General features: G+C 38.4%; 1 protein-coding gene across 1 annotated transcript in view; it reads right to left on the reverse strand.

Annotated features, from left to right (window-relative positions):
- Positions 1-16,803, reverse strand: part of LOC114069597 (neuroligin-4, X-linked-like) — a gene marked incomplete at its 3' end in the record, with an annotated part of 103,580 nt that extends 86,777 nt beyond the window's left edge. The window contains exon 1 of the mRNA XM_027906494.1: positions 16,410-16,803. The remainder of the gene's footprint in view (positions 1-16,409) is intronic.
- Between the last annotated feature and the right edge of the window lie 1,021 nt (positions 16,804-17,824).

Below are 17,824 nucleotides of genomic sequence, written 5' to 3' on the forward strand. Positions count from 1 at the left end.
GAAGACCATAGGATAAAATTAACAGAAAAACAAAGTCGAACCATATATTACAGGTGAGAATGTGGACCTAAATCCTTTTTATTGACTTTAACACATTCAAAAAATAAATGTGGTAATAAGTGCATTTTGTTTAACGCTTCTACTAAGACTTGACTCAAATGCAGAAAGTTAAATTACAGCTTAATCACTGGTGCTGAATAAACCATGTAGCAAATGTTAGATAAAGGTTAAGACTGATGATAGATCCCTGGAACACCCACAAGAGAAAAATTAACCCTTGGCAATGGATTATCTCAATTATCAGCTAATCAACCACTCCATGTACTAACTGAATCTATTAAATTTAGAACTCTCCAAAATTAGCATTGGACAGTGTAGAATAATTAATTGAACAAGCAAATTAAAAAATCCAGTGATAATAAAAGCCCTTACATTTCCCCAGGGCAGGAAATCAATATGTTGGTAAATTTATTTAAACTCCATTGCATGAACTGAGTAAGTTGCCTAAAATGTTTCCAGTGTCTTGGAATACTATCTGAAGATTCTAAAGCTTCCCTAAAGTCAAATAAATCCTCTCTTGTCTCCCATCAGAAGCAGAAATGAAAAGATTTCTCTCACTGTAGGGCTATATATAAAGCCATTGTTCTGTATTTAGAACATTCTGTTTTCAGCTAGACCTTGCTTGCTCTAGGCTGTCAGTCATCCTTAGATCTCCTGCCTGCAATAGCAATAGGTTATGTCATATGCTGTTGATTGCAGGTCATAACAAAAACAAACTTATGGTTGCCATGAGTCCAATATCTCCACATTCTTTCCATTTATCTGGTTGAGAAGCCAATTGCTTTTCTCTGCCCTGCTGTTACTTGGAAAAATAAAGATATTCATGAGTGAATGAGCTATGAATATGTTGGCCTTTTAGTATTTCAGTTCCAAAAACTGAAGAAAGTCTAAAGTTGCTTTCAGCAGAAACTAAGAGATTGATCCAGAGCTCTTTGAAGTGAATAAAAGTTCTCATGAGATCACTAAACTGCAGAAGTCAATCCACATATCCATGTCTCATATTTGCTGTCTCATACTTGACTGCAGTCTATTGGACACATAATTTTAGGAGGAAATTGGGACAGGTAGCTGGTAGCTGCTACTGGAAAATTATAAATCATACCCAGGAGCACGGTTGTGTAGAGCATTAAAAGGAAATGGATTTTAGAAGTCTCTTCCACAAAAGCAAACTGTTGCCACTTTGCAAGCCACAAGAAAAATTGTACCTCTAAAAGCTTTAAGAACTGATGATATACCCCAAGTTATACAGAGAAACAAAGCTAACACTGACCAAAGTGGTACGAAATCGCAATGCAGTGGTCTTCAAAGACCACAGTTTGAGTTCCAGATGCTGAATGTCAGAGGATTTTTCTGCCTGAGCAGAGCGTCCACCATCTGGAGAGCTGTCACGTCACTGTGAGGATGTGTGAACTCAGTCCAGTAACTTGGAATTGTTTCCACAGTGCTGCAAAATGTTGGTAGAAATGGACCTCTGACTATATACAGACTCCTGAAACAGACACATATGGTCAATATTAATATGGAGGATAATGATAAAGTGTAAGCTTGATTGCAGCCTAATTTTCAAAAGTTCTGAAAAACTAATAGCTCAAAAGACCCTTTTGGTGACAAATCTCTGCAGCCAGAAAATCCTTGTCTTTCTTGAGCACCAAGAACTCCAAATGTTATTTTTCAAAAAGTAATTCCCTATCTGTAGAAATTTTTCCCAACACAGGTAAGTATGCTAACAAAGGTATTCTGCATGAAAGTAACAATTTGAAGTTCCTACAAATAAATAAAATCTTCCACTAAGACATAATCTACATTATAAACACTTCAAATCACTGCAGTTTGCAGTTCTTCTTAATTTTTTTTCCTGTTCATATGTCTAAGATGCAATTGAGACTCACAGATCGTTAAGTGATAACTGGGTTTTTTTTGTATCATCATTTGGTTTTAGTTAAAAATTAAATTACTAGATCTCCTCAATAAACAACAGGACATCAGGGCAAACGTTTATTGCTTTTGCTGTTGTTTTTAAATACAGCTCTTAACTCTTATAAGAGTTTTAAAATAGAGCTCTTAATTTTGCATTATTTAAGGGGGGGCTTTAAATTTTTTTATTCTCAGAAGTTGAAAATTAACTTGAGATATCAAGACAAAATTCTCACTGTAGAAAACACAGCTCATATCCTTTAGAAATTAGATTATTCTTGTCATGTAATCACTTCCAAAGATGTCAACACAGATTATCACTATCTTATTATCAGTGCACCAAAAAATGCTACTGTTTCACTCAAGGATCCAACTGCAATGTATGCCCTCACAAAAACAAACCTCCCATAGCTGGTATTCAAGTGACAGTTGTTCACAGTAAATGAACCACTACAGATGGTCTTGTTTTTCTTTTTAAGAATTTGAGTTTACAATTGTGTTTTTTTTTTTAAATCATTCCTTAAAAAAAAAAAAAAAAGCTATACATACAAAAACCATTCAAGATTATCAATGCGTGCCATCTTTTGTTTGACAATAAAACCCACTAAACATTTAAATGAGCTGAAAAATACATGTACATATATATATTTGCACAAATAATTTTTTTAAAACTTTGATTTTTTTTATTTGAAAAATATTTTTAAACATGAGTTTCAATTAAAAATAATTCACCTACATCCTAGTCCTTTAGCCCTTTTTTCTGTGAGAAATATAAACAGCTGTTGCTGAATTCAGAGCCCTGTGCTGCAACAACCACTATATTAGCTACTCCCTTCTTTGGTACTCTTTCAGAAAGATTTCGAAACAGAATTATTTTTCATTAATTGGAGTGCTCACTTATTATTATAAATCATAAAGCTAGTCTTCTGCTTTCAAATTTTTATATTGCAGTTAACTGATAATGTCAAAAGAGTAGGGGTTTAGAATGTTCAGTATTGTCTAGAAGTGAAAACTGAGTATTCTACATTGCATTTTGCCAACTCCCAAAATTCAGCCACATCTCAACTGTTTTTCCGCTTAGCAAAACTTGCAAAGGAATAAGAGATAATAGTCTGAGTCCTTAAACTCAGCCACAGTAAAACATATCTGTTATAATTACTTCAAATGGATGCTATGCCAATTTTATTTTTTTCACTCTTTTTAAATTCAGAATAATTGAAAATCCTCTAAGACTCCTCCACGCATTTTTCAAAAGGATGTCTCACATAGAATGTACTTAGAGGTAACCAGAATATGAAATACTTTCTTTCTTTCATACACCATGATCTGCATACATTGTAACTGGGTAATTTCTATTTTTTATGTATGACTAAAACCACTGAATGACTGTGTTGCCTAGAAGAATGAAATTTCTTGACACCAGTAACCCACAACAAACTGTGAGAATCCTGCCAGCATACCAAAGTTCAAAAAGGACTACAGTCTTATGGTTAAGGCTTCTGATATGTACAACAACCTCAAATTAAGGCTAGATACTGAACTATCAATGGCATTCAAGCACATCAGACATCCAACAATCCCACAGTTTCATTATGGAAAATGTCTTCAACAATGATACAAATGATCAAACATTGAGAACTGCAGGCCAGGAAAAGAGTGGTCCTATATCTTAAAAGGAGACCTACATATAAACAAAAATAACAATAAAGTCCAATTGTAAGGGACCTTTGCTTCAGAAATAACACAGGTGTCTTAGACAAGGCCTTAGAACAACAGGAAAGCTAATAGCATAAAACCTGTGGAACAATGTAAACTGACCAAGATCAAATTTCACCTAGTCAAATTCATTTATTCCTTAATCACACGTGCTTAATCTCATGCTGAAGAAAACCTTAAAAGGGTGAATTTCACCCAAAATTCTTAATTGTTCCCATAAATTGCATTGAGAGACTAGAATAATTAGTTTGCACACAACTGTCTACAGTTTAAAAGCAGATCTCTGGTATGCAAAATAAACCAACCCACAGGGGACTCAAGGAAATCAGCATATATTTTCAGTAAATATACTAGACATCAGTTAATCTGGTCAGCACCTGATAGTATCTAGACTGAAGGATGAGTAACAAATATTCTTTTTTGTTACATTTTGTCATAGTTACAGCCAAAATGGACTGCATTTCCAAGAGATTCAGAACTACAATTTTCAGTGGCATCTGAGCTGAACTAGTAGTATAAAGACCTGATTTAGGAAGTAAAGGGCACTGGCAGACAGACAGAGCCCTCACTGATCTGACAGAGACATCTTTGAGAGAGAGAGAGATACTCATTTACTAGTAGGGAAATCATTAAAATCCAGAGGTAGTTGGTGCCTCACACCAGTCATCTTAACTGAACCAGGTGTAGAAAAAAAGAAGTGTGAAATTTTTGTCATATAGCTCAGCACATGTAAGAAATGATTATCTATAACATGTGGACCTAAAAATAAAATGCATTTTCCTGTGTAATATATGCAATAGGTAGTTGACAAAAATTTTTAAACACGGCCTTACTGAACACATATACAGTTCACAGTGGGAAAAGAGTGGCAGCCCTGTAAGGATCTTTCATCAACCACTAATGAGTTAGGAATATCGTAAAATGAAGAAGAGGGTCTGTGGTTCTTTATCATCAGAACAGTCCAGAATCAACAGAGTCACAATTTCTCAGCTTCTTCAGTTTGCATCAGCCAACCTCTAAGAATAATTAGTCTGAGACACCCAGTCACTGAATAACTGATTTCATGGTCTAAAGTAGTTACTTGGACTATTAAGAAATTTTTGCTTTCTTCCAATGCATAGCTCTCTCCGGAAAGAAAATTGAGGCTAGGCTTAAAAATCTGATGAGAAAAATCTGCCAATGTTGGGAATAGTTTGAAAGACTTGGATTAGTCAGTAACCAGATCAAGAAATTCTGTGAGCATTGCTGTTTGCCACTACAAAAGCCAAGATCATCAAAGATAACACTGTACTCCCTGTTGTGGTCCCTCAGCTTCTAACAAATTTAGCCATCTGATTATGCAGCATCATTCCTCAAAGTACAGTCTTCTGAATGTGGCATTTCTGGGAACAGCACCAAAATATGACAGCAGTAACTGTATGTGTTGTTAATGCCTGTGGCTAGATTCTGTATTTTGGAATACCTTGAGGCACTGGATAATGTAGATATTGGGCAATGCTTGTGATGATTTACAAAGTCATAGTGCATCTAAATGTACCATGGCAATTACTGTTTGATAAATGATGCAGTCTTAGGAAGAGAGGACACCCTTCCTTCCAAAGCATCCATAATGAAATAACTGAAGTTATAAGGGGATACAAAGTCACCTCATACTTGCAAACAGTGTACAAACTGTTTATATGAATATAGCAAAATAAAAAGTAAATCCTAGGGTTTTGCCTTAAAATATCACTATAAAGTTCAAAAGTAATGCAACAGCATAGACAAAGTCTGGATTTTTCATCTTCATCTACTTTATTCCTTTTTTTTTTTTTTTTTTTTTTTTTTTTTTTTTTTTTTTTTTTTTTTTTTTTTTGGTGGAGTAGTGTTTATGTTCTTGGAAATAAAGGCAAAATATTGTTTAAAAAAAACTGAATTCTTCAGCCAAACTTTTTATCACTCTCCTCTAGAAAAATAGTTCTGAGCTGAGATATCTCGTTACATAAAATTCAGTGCTTATTTATTCATAAAAAGTATATACTATAAATAGTGAATCCTGGTGTGTGTCAGAGCAGAAAAAAAATTGGTGTACAGTAACAAAGAATGTTGGAATTGAGTTTTTTCCCTTCATTTAATTTTTCTTCCTTCTGCGCATGAAACTCCTACCTGTCTAAACAAAAACTCTGAGCACATACTAGAAATTACCATGGATTAGGAACTAAAAACATTTCCACTTGACTTTAAATTCTAATAAAATATAATCCTATATAGCAAGAATAATTAAAAGGAACAAATAAACTTAAAATATAAATGTATCTCTAAAAATCACTTAAGTTCTAAGCCTATTTACACATAGTAAAATGTGCGCCATGTTCAAGAATCCCATTTTCACCACCTCCTGTCATTCACCTTTATCCTTGTCTTAACTTTTCAGTGACAGTGTCAAGAAGGTTAATGCAGTTACATGAATTAGTGATGGACCATTTCACTCACATTCACTAGGGCAGACATATATAGCTGGTAGGTAAACAATTTACTCCACAGAGAACAAGTTCTTCTTAGCTGAAAAGAGGCCTCTGCCAAATTAATACATTAAATGATCAGATGTCAGCTGCAAAAGGAGGGGGAAAATCCTGGAACCTGACTATCTTTTTTAAAAGCACTAAATACTTCTAGACACTCAGTTATTAGTCACAGTGTCACTGAAGAAAATGGTATAAATCAATGCAAAAATAGTGTTAATGAGATCTTAAGTCACACTTATAATCTTTTAAATATGCAGCTCACAGAAAGTGAAGAAAAACTGCTCTTAAAATTGGTGTTGTATGCATTATGACCATTTTATATATATAGGGGAAGGTTGCTTATTAAGAACATGAAAGGTCAGTACTCTGCATCCTCTGAGGAAAAATTATTTTCTTCTGGGTGCTTTATTTCTAACCAAATATCTACTACTTCAAGCTAAGCAGAGTATACCAATTCTATTTTGCTTTAAAAAGTGATCAGAGAAAAGTTTTGGAACTATGGAATATAACTTAATACAAAGTAATAGTACAGCGGCAACCGCACAATCTTTATCAACTATTACATTAATATCTTTTGAGTGATGTATATGAGTAGGATGAAGATTCATTTTACTTTAATTTTCTTCCCCTCTCCCCCCATGTACCAGTGACAGAACCATTAAAACCCACATAGTTTGTTAAGCCTCACTTTATAAAATCCCAGGTAAATTTCTCCACATTCTACATGCACTTCTCTGCAAGAATAGTTTCTCTGAAGAACTGTAGATTAATAGTAAAATTTGCCATGTGGGGAAAAGCAAGCAAACAAACAAAAGCACATGAACCAACGAACAACACTAAAAATGGGAAAAAACCCACAACAACAAACAACAAACCACAAACAAAAAAAGTCATGTATTTGAAATGAAATGAAAAATATGATTCATTATGATTTGTAGGGAAAAAAGTATAAAAAAAACCCAAACAAGCATTCCTAAATACTTTATTTGGACAAAAATATTTTAAAATGTTATTCAGAAGAAAACAGACCTTATTTCAAAGAATACAATATAGATTCCTACAGAGTGATGATGATACTAAGAATCATACTTTTCCCTTGACCCTTAACTTCTATTGAATTGCACCCCCTCAGATTAAACCAAACTCTCATGTTCAAAAACATCATCTCCTCTTGTAAATCCACCTTGACTCACATCCTGCTACTATAAATTCTCCAGAATATAGTATTTGAACTGCCAGTCCTCTTACTGCTACCCTCTCTATGCTCTTGTATGTCTACTATCTCTGTGTGCTATAATATTCTTTTTCCATGGAAGTTAATCACATTAACCTGCCTTTGAAACTGGTTATCTGTCTGCAACTCATTGCCTTTCTGCAGACTGACTATGATGGGTCTCTTGAGGCAATAGCAAGAGAAAGAAAATGCCCCACCAAGTTAGGGATGATCAATAAGAGAGGGAGAGGCTGGGTCATTTAGGAAGAATCCTCATCTTGCACAGGGCAAAAAGTAAGAACTAGAATATTCAGTCTCCTCATCTTAAACATAAATATGCTTAGCGCTTAGCTTTTGGGCCTTCAGAGACAGAAGCTGTCTTACAAATGCTATCATTACTATTAAGAAACTCATCAATTTTCTCTTCCAAAATGAGACTGGACCATCTCTCCATCATCCTTATTGATGTCTCAGGCTCCACACAGTATTTTTTCCAACTTTACACATTTTGGTTCCTCTTTAATAAACCAGCTCTAACTGGCTTCAGAAAGCAATGAAGTATCAAGCCTAACCAAATGGTCACCCTTCAGGGCCAAACAAAAACTGAAATCTACTAGAGAAGGATATTTCTATGAAGTGTTATTATGCAGTGATCATTAACTCATATACAAAATGCAAGAGTTATTTAGCTTTCCAATCTTACCTAATAGCTAAGAGAATTCAACACACTGCCAATATTACAATCACTCTCATCTCCTGTCCTCTCTACAGCATTACTTATGTAACTTCTACATTGCTGATATAATTTGAATTGCCAGAGCAAGAAATCCTTCACAAAAAGATCTTCTAATTCAAAATAACAGAACTGCTAATGCAAATCGCCCAAGAGATAATGCGGTTTTTACTTCAGCTATTGAAGCCATGGTCACCATATTGATCAGTATTACACCTTTATTAAGGCATGAATGGAAAAGGTTTCATAGGCTCTGGGATAATAACACAAATTGCTAAGTTACAGAAAAAGAAAAAACAGACAAGCAAACAAAAAAACCCTCTTGTGTAAAAAGAAGAAATAGAGAAAATTAAAGATCCTAACTACATGCTCTAATGTCAGTGTTCTCCAGCTAAAACTTTTATAGACAAGACAGATTTTGGCAGGAGGAAGATTAACTTGAGTATCATATTTCCAAAGCCAACAGGGAAAGGAAAATACAAGGTTAATTGAATATTACAAGGTTAATATGCATTTGCTACACTATAGCACAAAAGAGGATGGACCAGCACTTCTAGCGAAGAACTAGTTTTGCTTGTTCTTGCATGCATCTCCATGACCCTAACAACTCCATGTAAGAGTAATGGCACATGCTAACTGCACCATTAACCCCCTGCATTTCAGTAATGTCGCACCTCTGTACCAGATCAGGGCAGATAAATCAATGCAGCACGCCTTTCACAATCCAACAGTGTAAAAATCTTACTGGTTCTTCTAGCTTGCTTTTTTTTTTTTTTTTAATGTAATAGAAGTTCCAGCTGGCCTGTATTATCATATTACTAAGGCACTGGATCTGTAACATCTACATGTAAAGATGACATCAAACCAAAATAAAGATGAAACATTTATCTTTAAAAACTCTAACTCAAACACAACTTTACCTACAAGATCTTGAGAAAAAGGCATAACAAATGTAAGTTTAAACAAAGCAATGTATTTTCTTAACAACTGTTAAACTGCTTAGATCAAAGCAGTAACTCCACCTAGCCTGCTCTACAACTTGTGCACCTGAACCAAAGCAAAATACTATGACAATGAGTATGAAATTAATACGCTAGCTCTTCCCTAAGGAGATCTCCTCCAGCTCCACGATTAATTTCCAATTATGCCAACTGCTATTATTTAATCTGTCAAAACCACTGGATCTACATCATCTGTCCCCAAATTCACCACCTGCACATTTGGAAACTACACACACCAACCATTTCTAATTCAGGCAGCAGACTTATTGCTGGCTGTGTTAATACAAATTCACAGCCTCAGGCACCACAGCTCATCTGTCCAGCTGTGCATAATTTGCAGAAAGTTCTACTTCCCCTTATGCCATTGTGTACTGAGAACTTACCTTTGCTTTCATGCATATGATATAAAATGCAGCAGTCAGACATAACAGTAATTACATCGGTGATAGAGATACACTTGGCTTGGGAGACTACAGCAAACAAATCAGTGACTATGTATCTGACTGCTGACTGGGAAGGAATACTATGTCTGATGAATGTGTTGTCCTGGAGTGCTTCACTGAACCATCTACACTAAAGTTTGGGTGAAGGATACATTTGATACAGCAATAACTCCCTAGCTGCTTCCTTTAGCTGTTGCTGTAATCTTTCTTCACACTTTGCCTAAGACACCCCATGAAATACTAGTTTGAAGGCACTTTCATTAGCAGAACTTAATGGGAAGTTGGGAGGAGTCTTTTAAGCTCTGTGAATTACATTGCCAGCTCTATGCAAATACTCTGTAGTTTTATCCAAATACTACTTACTCCGAGGTTCTGACCAAAAGCCTTTTGAAACTAACAGTAATCTTTGCACTGAATCCAACAAGACCTGATCGCACAACATTAGTCTGTCAGTGGTCTGTTTACCTTGGTCCTGTTATACAAGTCTTTCAGTATTGATGGTTTATGCTACATCCAATAAGAAAATGAGTAAAAATGTGTTGTACATTAGATAACATGTGGTTTATGGAGTGTCCTATATGAATAATATATTAATTTTGTTTATTTGAGAAGAAAGATCAGGAAACATTCACAGTAGATCATAAAATAGAGAATCGTATCTCAAAGCATAATATTTTTTATATCATTTCCAAGCAATTGGTTCTGTATAGGACTAAGTGCTCAAAGGATGTATTTCATGGAAAAAGGATATAGATTGATGGAGTAAAGTAAATAAATAAAGAGAAAGGGAGGAAAAAAGAAGATATCTATTTTCAGAGAAAGGATTTTTAAATGTGTATCTTGGTAATTAAACTACTGATAAACTTTGAGTAATTCCTTGCTCTTTTTGATTGTAGAGTTCTGTTTAGTGTCTGCAAAAATCTTTTATTTGACAGAAGAAAAACTGTCAGCATATCTACTTTGAAGCATAAAATTTATGCAAGACTTAAAAATCAAGTCTAAAATCAGTGGTACAAAAGTCAGTACAAAATGAAGGTATAAAAATAAACACTAAGAATCTGATTTCAAAAGAGGCTATCAGCTTTTTCTCTGTTGGACAAATTTGTCCCCCATTTGGACAGATATGAAGTAGGGCTTTTGTATATCAAAAGTGTGACATATAATGTAGTATTTGTTTATTGGAATAGAACAAACAGATATTTGGCAGTGATAACTGCAAAATCTTTTTTGAAACAAAAAACCTCACCAACAGAAGAGTTATTGAAGTCTGTCCACTTACATTCCTCCAGAGTTCAAAAGTGTAAAAGACATAGTGTTATAGAAAATACAACTAATTTATTTGAGCTCTCTCTATAGTATTTCTCTAAAATGTGTATTTGGAAAGTTGGCATTAAACTATGGTTTCATTAAGGCTCCTAACTGACATTAAAACATCAACAAGCTTGATCACTAACCCAGATATGTCTGGCAACAATATCACAGGATCACCACATGATGGCACTGACCAAGATGGCTGGTAAATCCTGGGAAGACTATTAACTTGACCGCAACACATAGAGCTTAAAAATCTGTTCCTTCCAGATCTGCACTGGGCCTCTAGCCCATCAGGACACTACAGTAACAGACATTTCAAAATAATCAAGCCATTAGACCACTTCAATTAACAATTTTGGACACAAATCCTATTCATGATTGTCCTCTTCCATTTCTGGCTGTCCTAGACCTCTTGCTAATTGGCAATGACTACCTCCACTTGGAGGACAAAGGAAAGGTCTTCCTCTGAACTCATCTGCACGGAGAAGCAGTAGGCTATCTGTTTTTGTCTACTGCGTTCAACAGATGCAAATCTGAAAAATACTGTTAGGTGGAAGTTTGCTAACATCAAAATATGCCACTGCTATTTCATGTGTCATCTATTATGGTATAACACTGAAGTGGCTTAGCCTTAATGATCTGTGTAAATAAATCTAAAAAATACTTTTAATTAAAAATAAATTCACACACAAGTAAATACAAATTTGTATTTATATTCATCATATATGAAATCATAACAGTCACTGCAGAATTAGTAAGAATGCCATTCATTTTCAAAGCTTACCTCTCTTGAAAAGCTCAGCCTCCCCATCAAGTTGAAAATCTCAGCTAGTACATAAATAACAGAAGACAGACAAGCGTGGAAAATCCTAACCAACCCTCTACTGAAGCTAGTCAGTGGCATACACTTCGTGAAATACGTCCTTTGACACTGAGTAGTGCGTGGGCTCAGCACAGAAGACAGACGAGAGAAAGAATCATACATTGTGACATCAGTGACTACAATTTATTTTTAGATTATTACAGTACAAATCTGAGCATTCCTAGCTAGTGATCGTTCCAGCATGTGGTAATGTATTCGTTTTGAATTAGCTGTGACACTGGTAAAGCCCCACCTCAGATCTCACAGGGTAAGCCAGAGTTCTACAAGAGCTGCCTCTCTTCAGACCCTCACATGAGCTATGCATAAAGTAACCTTTCTTCATACACAGCTTATTTCTAATGTCAAAATTCATCCCCATTAGTTTACATGGGTTAAAGAGGGATGAGCTTGCCAGTAACATCTCCAGAATAATTTCCTACCTTTTAAATTCAACCACTGCAAACTGTCTATAAATCCTATCTTTTAATTTTCTATTATCTACCCTTTCCTCCATTTTGAAGTTAAGAAAAGTTTGTTACCATTGTACTCTATCTCATTGCCAAAAATTTCCCAAAAGTATTGTCAGTAAAACTTGTTCTTCCTCTTCTTCCTTTACAAGACAGCAAGATGTTTTTTCTCTTTTGTGTTTGGGGTTTTTTTATTGTTGCTTTTTTATTTTTCTTTCAAACCCCATCTGGAGACTACTAAAACAAATGCAATGAGAAGTGGAGAACTATTAAAAGGTGACAGAGTTGAGTACATAACCCTATCACGTGTGAGGATAGAAATGGCTCACGGCATAAGCGCTTTACAAACATTGCTTGAGAACACCTGAGCTGAACTGTGATAGCTGCAGTTGGACATGAGATACTTATACTGATTTATGCAGCTTATGTTTATGTTTTATTAGATTTTTTATTATTATTATTTCTTTAAAGAATTTCTTTAATTCATTGCACACAACTAACCAATTTACTCATGCAGAAGAGATCTTGAATCCCAGTGACAAGTCTTCAAGCGACAGAATGACTAAATTATATGCTGGTTAGAGCATGATGCTTATTCCTGTCCTACCCAGGTGGAGCTGTTCTTTACACTATGTGATTCAGCCATCAAATAGCAGCATGCGTGTTTGAAAGGCCAGGAGGAGGCTGTATTGAGAACCTGTCAAAAACAAATGTGGAAACCTCTATGTAGCAGTCAGTAAATGTTGTTTGAATCGCTCTTTTGTTACAAAAAAAAAAAAAAAAAAAACCAAACCACAAAACAAAACAACAAATCCTTGTTTCTATACGATACCTTTAATACAAAGCTTCAGTTAAAGAGCTTTTCTTTCTGCCTCTTGCCTTCATCTCTACATGACAGGCCTTCAGCTGAAGGATACTATTAAGATTGACATTTTTATCAAATGTAAAAATTTTCAGGTGAATGATCTGCCCAAGAACATAGGATCAGCTAAAAAGATACAGCATTTTTAAGAATATAAAATATCTAGGATAGCACAGCATCTCCAATAAACCTACCAGTTTTATCACTTGTCCTAATTTAATCTAGTTGGTCTATTTCATTCATGCTATGAGGTTTGGTTTTGTTTGCTTGCATTGTGATGCTTTTAAAACAAATTACACTGATCACTGTGCTTTGCTGATCAAGAAAAAAAATTGGGAATTTTTGAGTTTACAGTCTACATGTATGCACGTGTGCACTGCATTTTAAAATAATACTGGGAAAGTGATCATTCCCTCCAGAAACACAGAATAAAGAAAATGTATTTTCTTACCTATGTGAATGTATTACAGTATAGACCAAAACTAAGGGTAGCAAATTCAATTTAAAAAAAAAAAATAAAAAAAAAAAGCGGAAAAAAAATTATTCAAATTAGCTTTGAATTAACTTGGTCCTCTTGAGGACCACAATGTTTTGGATGTCAAACTGAATTTCAGTTTTAGTATCTGGTACAACTTAATAGGTTGCAGTTCCACAAAACACACCACCACCAACTGGATCTACATAATATACAGGCATATCAATATAGAAGCAAGAGAGAGCAAGAACGGCTATATATTTATACACAAAGGAACAATACTTAAAAGATTTTATAAATGAGGTCAAAATCAAATTTCTTTTTCTACTATTCTGATAAAATTACATATAACCATAGATACTGCTGTTTTGAGTAACCAAAATTTATGACATTTTCATGTTCTCAGACTAATGATTCATTAGAATATGATTCATAAGACAATATATGCAACTCTCTACTGTGTAAGAGGTACATCTATATAGGGGCCACCTATACAGGACCCCACAAAGATAGTGACAGAACATAAAATGCATATTTTTAAGTAAATTAAAAGAAAATGCAAGGTTTATTTGGTACATGAAATCAGCTCACTTTTAAAAAGCAAAGCCATGCTTTAACCTAGGAATTATAACCAATGGAACCAATGGAAATAATTACTTCTTAGGCTGACAGTTAATTTCTTTAGTGTTAACAGAGGATTTATACAACTAATAATAAATAAACCTGATTTCTGTCCCCAAAAATATGAACTACTGCCCTTTCATTTTTGAGATCTCTATATTAGCAGTTGCACTTATGTTTTTAGAGGAGAAAAAGATCAGTGATTTCTATTTTGGTCTAACTGCCTGCAGATTCCTCCAATTAAGAATTGTTTTCTAATCACCTATTTCTCAATACATGGATGTACACTCCCAACATTAATAATTTAAAACCAAAAACCAAGCTAGAATATTAGCACTGTTTGCTTTCAACACTTATCAAACATGGCTAAAGAGGTGTTTTGGGGTTTTTTGGGGAGAGGATTTGGTTGGGGTTTTTTTGGTGGTGGTGGTGTGTTTTTAGATACAAAACAAATAACCATATCTCTGCCTTTCAGCCAGATCCCTCCGACAGGCAGTACCTGCACTAAGCCTGTGCCCGTGGACAGCCGGACACAGGCACCCTGTACCGCAGCTCAGGTGCCGCCGTTCCTCCGGGCTTCACCGCCCGACCGAGCCTCCTTCGCAACCGGCTCTGCCGCTGGCCCGTTCTGCGCCTCCACTCCCGCAAGTTTTCCCAGCTCCTCGCTCCCCCCGCCGCCCCAATCCCGACAACTCCCCCCGCGTTCCCCTCTGGATCTCCGCTCTCCCGCGGCGGGCGCGGGACGGCCGCGCGGCGCTGCGGCGCGGGAGGCGGCGGGAGCGGCTGGAAGGGCCCGCACCGCCACCTGGCGGCCGCGCCCCGCCCCTGCCGCCACCGCGGCCCCCGCAAACTTCGCTCCCCCCAGCGCCGGGCGCCCGAACCGGCCAAGTTTCCCGGCCGCGCAGGCATCTATTCTTAGCCCTGCTTCAGGCACGACGGCGGGACACCTGCCCCGCTCTGCTCCCGCTACCGCTACCGCTGCCCCGTCCCGCACCCTTCCGCAGCGGCTGCAGCCGCGGCGATGTGTGCGGGGGCGGGAGGACGGAACGGCGGCCGCCGTGGGGCCGCCCCCGCTCCCCGGGGTGGTGCGGGGCTGCTATCGGCCTTTCCCCTGGGAAGGGGCAAAGCGCGGCGGCCCCCACCCCGCCAGCCCCAGCCCCAGCTTTGCAGAGAAGCCGATTTACTGCCGAGCTGGGGATGGAGGCGGGGGGGAGTGGGGGTGGGTGGCAGTGGTGCTTGTCTTTTTTTTTTTTTTTTCCCTTCTTTTCTTTTTCCCCCGCCCCCCGCCACCGCTCCGCGCACGCTGGCTCTCCCCAGTGCCAGTCCCCGCTCATCACGTGCGGAAGCCCATGCCCATCACAAAAGCGGGCATTTTACCCGTGCCCGGAAAGGAAAGAAAGAATGAAAAAGAAGAAAGGAGAAGGGGAAAAGGAAATTAAAAAAATAATAATAAAATAAAGGAAGAAATAAAACCCACCACGGAATAGCTCAGGCAAAAGCGGGTGAACCGCTTAATCCAAGAAGAGCAAAGATTTCCTCTGAGCAGCCGCCTCCCTTGTTCTCTCTATCTCCCCCGTCCCCCCACCCCGCCCTTCCCCGTCCTTTTGCTTTTTCGTGCTTGTGGTGGTGGCGAGGAAAGTGGTTAACCAAAAAACCTACGTGTTGGTTTTGTGTTTCCCTGAAAACCACAGGCGCACACAGAGCATGAGGTAGCGCTCCTGCCCCTCTCCGCGCTTGCAGGAAACTGTGGCTTTGCTCTTTCTCTCTCTGCCTATACTGCAGATATTTTTCCCTCCTCTCCTCCACACTCTTCTGTTTATTTGGCTGTAAGGCAGAGCTACTTTGTAAACATCTCACATAGAACCCCAGAGCCTTTCCAAATAGCTGATTGCAGCAAAATGCCTCCAAACAAATTATGGTGCAAAGGGGATATAGGGGACGAGAACGAAGCGGGTAAAAAAGAAATAAATTTGCATAAATATCGATATGTGACAGCGAGATCGCGTATGATGGTGGAAATGTCAGAAAGAAAGTATCGCTTTATCATGATGGGAAAGTATAAGCACAGACGACTGCAGCAAACTGCTCGCCCTTTGCCAGAGTACCAACTGCAACACCTCTCCCTTTTTCCCCCACCCTCGCCGAAAAAAAAAAAAGGGGGGGTAGAAAAAGCAACAGAAAAAAAATTAAATTAATACTCAAACTGCAAATCCGATACTCCTACCTTAACACTGGGATAGCTGCAGAAGCATAGGGGTCTTTTTTACACAGCCAGAATCTTTCAGGAAATCCTCTCGGGCTATCATGCAGCCAGGATTATTCACACAGGGTTCCTGCTCTCCTTTTTGGAATCCAACGCGATTGGCTTCTCCAAAGGAATGCAACGACCACGAAAGGGGGGAAAAATTAAAAATAACAACAAGAAAGACAACAACACTGGATTTGAAGGAAACTCGTGTTCTCGGTTGTAAGCGACCTACATTCAGGAAGAAAATTCATTGCAATCAGTGCGAGAGGGAGAGTTGAGTCTGCGAGTAGGAGCTGTGATTGCCTATGCAGAGAGACCGAGCCGCGGAGAGACTGATCTGCAAGGCAAGGCGAGCTGGGAGAGGGAGATGGGGGGGGGGGGGGGGGGGGGGGGGGGGGGGGGGGGGGGGGGGGGGGGGGGGGGGGGGGGGGGGGGGGGGGGGGGGGGGGGAGAGAGGGGAGGGGGGGAGAGGTCCAGGCTGTACCAGGCGCTCTCCTCCCGCTATTGGACCAAACTGAATGAAATTCACAAAGCCGGCAGCCAATGGCTCTCCGCAGCCGGCCCCATCGCTACAGAAACCGCATCTCCATCCACAGCCCCCTGCGAAGGAGCGTCGCATCCCCGCGCGAAGCGGCGCTGGCGGAGCCGGTTTGGGGACCGGGGGGCTGCACAGGTGGGCGCTGCGCACACGAAGGAGTGAAGGTGTACCTGTGTGTGTGTGTGAGTGGGTGTGCGCTCGGGGGGTCACACAATTCAGGCTGTCGATCTCTCTGCTCTATGATCATGTACAGCAAGTGCAGTCTTTGTTAACCCTTTGCAGCTGCAGTTTCTACAGCACCAGCCTGTTGTTACCATATTCACCTATATGCGTTTTCATTGCACTCCAAGCAATGAAGCATTTTGTTCCTGTTCCACTTCCTCCCATAGAAAAACAGCAAAGTAGACATTTGCTCATTGCCCAATCTCAAAATAGATTTTCTTTTCCTTTTTTCTTTTTTTTTTTTTTTGTAAGCAGACCAATTATTTGATGTGTGTATTTTAATTACCTAACTACTAAGCTAACTGATTGTCAAGTGTGAGGACTGAAGAGGGGGCCCTGTGGTTATTGCTAAGTACTACAACACAGGGTCTCTGGTTTGCTTCCTCTGTGTAGTTTCAGACTGAGGGCAGTGTAGCAAATATGTGCTCAGGCCTCCAAGAGATATGCTATGTTTCACTCCACAGCATGTTCCCCTGATCAGTTTAATAACAGCACTTAACATTGTCCAGGGTGCGAGACCCTGCACTGAGAACAGTTGAGGGTTGGCTAAATTCTCTGAGAACAAAGCAGAGAACAAAATAAGGGGATCTTGAAGATCTTTCCATAATTTGAAAGAAAAAAATCAAATTCA

The sequence above is a fragment of the Empidonax traillii genome, unplaced genomic scaffold, assembly GCF_003031625.1.
Source record: "Empidonax traillii isolate 1590-97213 ecotype Southwest subspecies unplaced genomic scaffold, ASM303162v1 scaffold1303:size248775, whole genome shotgun sequence".
Classification (NCBI taxonomy): domain Eukaryota; kingdom Metazoa; phylum Chordata; class Aves; order Passeriformes; family Tyrannidae; genus Empidonax; species Empidonax traillii.